The following is a 4,875-nucleotide window of genomic DNA, read 5'->3' on the forward strand; positions in this document are numbered from 1 at the left end:
ACAGGGCTCAGGTATGCTTTCTTGGGCTTAAACTCCACATATCCAGTAATCATCAATGATAGCCTATTAGAGGATCAAGAGAGTGCATTGCTTAGTGAGATAAGAAAGTTCAGGAGAGCCATAGGGTATTCTTTGGCTGATATTAGAGGGATATCTCCTGACATTTGCACCCACAGGATCCACCTAGAGGACCAATCTATGTCCTCTATTGAGCATCAACGACGTCTTAACCCCAACCTTAAGGAAGTGGTTAAGAAGGAGATACTAAAACTTCTTGAGGCAGGGATAATTTACCCAATCTCTGACTCAAGATGGGTGTCTCCTGTTCATGTTGTGCCCAAGAAGGGTGGGATCACAGTGGTTAAAAACGAGAAGGATAAGCTGATAGCTACTAGGACTGTCACAGGACACAGAATGTGTATAGACTATAGAAAGCTCAATGCAGCCTCTAGGAAGGATCATTTTCCTTTACCTTTCATTGATCAGATGTTAGAGAGGCTTGCAAACCACCCCTTCTTTTGTTTTCTCGATGGGTACTCGGGGTTCTTCCAAATTCCCATAGATCCCTGGGATCAAGAGAAAACAACATTCAGATGCCCTTATGGCACATTTGCATAGAGGCGAATGCCTTTTGGTCTCTGTAATGCCCCTGCCACATTTCAACGTTGCATGATGCATATCTTCTCTGACATTATTGAAGAGAAGGTGGAGGTGTTCATGGATGACTTTAGTGTATATGGCTCCTCCTTCTCGGATTGTCTCTCTAATTTGTCACAGGTCTTGGAGAGATGTGAGCAGCATAACTTGGTGTTGAATTGGGAGAAATGCCACTTCATGGTGCAGGAAGGAATAGTTCTTGGGCACAAGATATCTGAGAAGGGTATAGAGGTTGACAGAGCAAAAGTAGAAGTGATGGTGAACCTGCAAACTCCCACTTCAGTCAAAGGGATAAGGAGTTTCCTTGGGCATGCAGGGTTTTATAGAAGATTCATCAAAGACTTCTCAAGAATTGCCAGGCCCTTGACAAGGCTGTTGTGTAAAGAAGTGGATTTCATCTTTGATGCTGAATGTGAAGAGGCCTTCAAGATGATCAAGGATGCATTAGTCAGTGCACCAATTGTCCAAGCCTCAGACTGGTCCCTTCCTTTTGAGGTTATGACAGATGCATCTGATTTTGCAGTTGGAGCAGTACTTGGCCAGAAGAAAGATAAGAAGCTTCATGTCATCTACTACGCTAGTAGAACACTTGACTCTGCACAAGAGAAGTATGCTACTACTGAGAAGGAAATGTTGGCAATAGTCTTTGCCTTTGATAAATTCAGAAGTTACCTGGTGGGATCAAAAGTCATTGTATATACTGATCATGCAGCCCTCAGGTATCTGATGACCAAGAAAGATGCTAAGCCAAGACGATTGATATGGGTTCTTCTACTTCAGGAGTTTGATATGGAAGTACAGGACAAAAAGGGTATAGAGAATGGAGCTGCAGACCATCTCTCTAGGCTGAGAATTGACTCTGAAGTGCCTCATAATGACAGTCTTCCTGAGGAATCACTGATGGTGCTCCATTATTATTTGGAGTTTGAAGAAATGGACAGCATTCAAGAGAGGAGGATGCCTTGGTTTGCAGACATTGTGAACTATCTTGCTTGTGGAGTGGAACCACCTGAATTAGATGCTTACCACAGGAAGAAGTTCTTCAGAGAAGTTCAAAGATACCATTGGGATGAGCCTTACCTCTATGTCCTGAATAAAGATCAGCTGTATAGGAGGTGTCTTGCTGAGGAGGAGATGCAACCTGTGTTGCAAGAGTGTCATGGTTCAGCTTTTGGAGGTCACATGGGAGCATTCAAGACTGTGGCCAAGGTTCTTCAGAGTGGGTTTTGGTGGCCCACAATGTTCAAAGATGCTCAGTTAGTTGTTTCAGCATGTGATGCCTGTCAGAGGCATGGGAACATATCAAAGAGGAGTGAGATGCCTCAAAACCCAATTCTAGAAGTTGAGATCTTTGACTGCTGGGGAATTGACTTTATGGGGCCCTTCATTTCATCCTATGGGAATCAGTATATACTTGTTGATGTGGACTATGTGTCCAAATGGGTTGAGACCATTGCTTCCCCTACCAATGATTCCAAGGTTGTAGTGAAGCTGTTCAAGAGCATTATCTTCCCAAGATTTGGAGTTCCAAGGGTTGTTATCTCTGATGGAGGATCTCATTTTGTGAACAAGACTTTGGAGGGTTTGTTGAGAAAGCATGGAGTGAAACACAAGGTAGCTACTCCATATCATCCTCAAACTAGTGGCCAAGTTGAGGTATCTAATAGACAGATCAAGGCCATTCTTGAGAGGACTGTTAGCTCAAGCAGAAAAGATTGGAGCAAAATGCTAGATGATGCATTGTGGGCTTATAGGACTGCCTTTAAAACTCCAATTGGGACATCACCTTTCAATCTGCTATATGGGAAGAGCTGCCACCTTCCTGTTGAGTTGGATTACAAGGCTATGTGGGCTGTGAAGTTGCTGAACTTTGATATCAAGACAGCTCAAGAGAAAAGGGTCATGCAACTCCATGAACTTGAGGAGATTAGGCTTGAGGCTTTTGAGAGCTCAAAGATCTATAAGGAGAAGACCAAGGCTTTGCATGATCAAAAGATTCTGAAAAGGGAGTTCAAGAATGGTGATCTGGTGTTGCTGTTCAACTCTAGGCTTAAGTTGTTTCCTGGTAAACTTATGTCTAGATGGTCTGGTCCCTTTAAGGTTCTTGAAGTCAGGCCATATGGAGCTGTTGTCTTGGAAGGAAAGAATGGTCAAGAGTTTGTGGTAAATGGCCAAAGGATCAAGCACTATTTGGTTTCACAAAGGAAAGAGGAAGCTACATCAGTTCCCTTTCTTGATCCACCACCAGCCTGTTAAACAGGTTTCCAAAGTCAAACTTAGAGACTTTAAACAAAGTGCTCTTGGGAGACACCCCAAGCTTATCCTTGTACATAGTTCTTTTGATTTCTTCTCTTTTCTTTTATGTTTTAGGGTTTTGTGAGTTGGTCTCAGGTTCTAGGTGACTTTTGGAGGACATAGCTCAGTGATGAATGGAATGGAGCATGTGAGAGGGCTTAGAGAAGTGTTTAGGGCCTAAAAAACTTGGAGAACGCCTCAGTGCTACCTAGGTGTGCGGTTTGGATCAAAAAGAGCCCAGGCCGCAGCAGGAATCGCAATTTACTCTGGCCTGGGCGTGCTACCTGGTGAAAGAGGTCCAGGCCGCACAAAGGAGTAGAAAGGGCCAAGGTGACTAAGTGGAAAATCATGCGGGTTGGTTGTGCTAGCTGGTGTCCAAGAATCCAACCCGCAGCAACACTCGTGATTCACTCCTACTTGGATGTGCGACCTAGGAGCAGAGGAGCCAGGCCGCATACAAAAGAAGAAGGGCCAAGAGTTCTAAGTCCCAAACTCTGCTACCTGGTGCTGCGGCCTGAAACCCAAGTAAGCTAAATCGCAGCCCAACTCGCAATTTACTCCGGGTTAGGCGTGCTGGCTGGGAAAAGAGAAACTAGGTCGCAGCAGGAAAAGAAAGGCCATAGTGTTTAAGTCCAAAAACCTGCGGCCTAGTCATGCTACCTGGGAACAAAAGAAGCTAGGCCGCATACATGTTCGCAAATCACTCCGACTTAGGTGTGCTGGCTGGGAGCAAGGAGACTAGGTAGCAGCAAAAGAGGAATGGCCGAGATATCTTAAGTCCAAAAACCTGCGGCCAAGTCATGCTACCTGGGAACCAAAAGAGTTAGGCCGCACATATGTTCGCAAATCACTCCGGGTTAGGCGTGCTGGCTAGGAACAAGGAGACCAGGTCGCAGCATGAAGAGAACGGCCAAGGTATCTAAGTTACAAAAGCTGCGGCTTAGGTGTGCTGGCTGGGACGAATGGAAGCTAAGCCGCACGATGATCCGCATTTTACTCCGAGATGGTCGTGCTACCTGGAAGCATGAAGACTAGGCCGCACCAAACAAAGAGAGCCTGAGTTGTCTAAGTCACAAACCCTGCGGGATGTTCGTGCTACCTGGGAAAAAAGGAAGCTAACCCGCACACATGTTCGCAATTTACTCCGAGTTGGGCGTGCTAGCTGGGAAGCAAGGGTTCCAGGTCGCAGCAAAAAAAAGAAGAACGGCCAAAGTGTTTAAGTCCAAAAACCTGCTACCTAGTCATGCGTCCTGGGAACAATCAAGACTAACTCGCACAGATGTTCGCAAATCACTACGACTTGGTCGTGCTAGCTGGTCGCAATAGAACCAGGTAGCAGCATGGAGAAGACATAAAACCAAGCTGAAGGACTTTTACTGCGACTTGGTCATGCGGGGTAGGCACAGAAGATCCCAGGTAGCACAAAAACATTTCCGGTTCTACACCGAGACAGTCTTGCGGCTCGATCCCGACGGTTCCCGGTTGCACAAATGAGAGAAAGGAGGCCGGTCAACGAGAAAAGGACGGGTCAAAGCCTTGACTGGTCAAAATAGATCTATTGACCACCAGTCCAAAGGCTTGACCCTGTCCCACACTCTCTCTTCCCCACCATAAACCCGAGTTTGCAACTCTTTCTCTCATTTCTCTCCATTGTTTTCATCATATCTCTCTCATTTCTCCACCAAATTTGTTGATTCAAAGTGCTCTGAACTCGTTTTTGAGTTGTTAACATCATCCCGATTGCATTTCGAGCTCGTTGCATCTTAATCCCAAGGTACTTCATTCTGTTAAAATTCACCTTTTTCCATGTTCTTCAATGGTGATTTTTGAACTTCAAGGTGTGGAATCGATTTTAATAGGTTGTTCTAGACCTTGGGATTATTTTTATAAATGCTAGGGTGCTAGATAGTCTTGGAAAACAGA

Source organism: Eutrema salsugineum, unplaced genomic scaffold (genome assembly GCF_000478725.1).
Source record: "Eutrema salsugineum unplaced genomic scaffold, Eutsalg1_0 scaffold_3, whole genome shotgun sequence".
Lineage (NCBI taxonomy): Eukaryota > Viridiplantae > Streptophyta > Magnoliopsida > Brassicales > Brassicaceae > Eutrema > Eutrema salsugineum.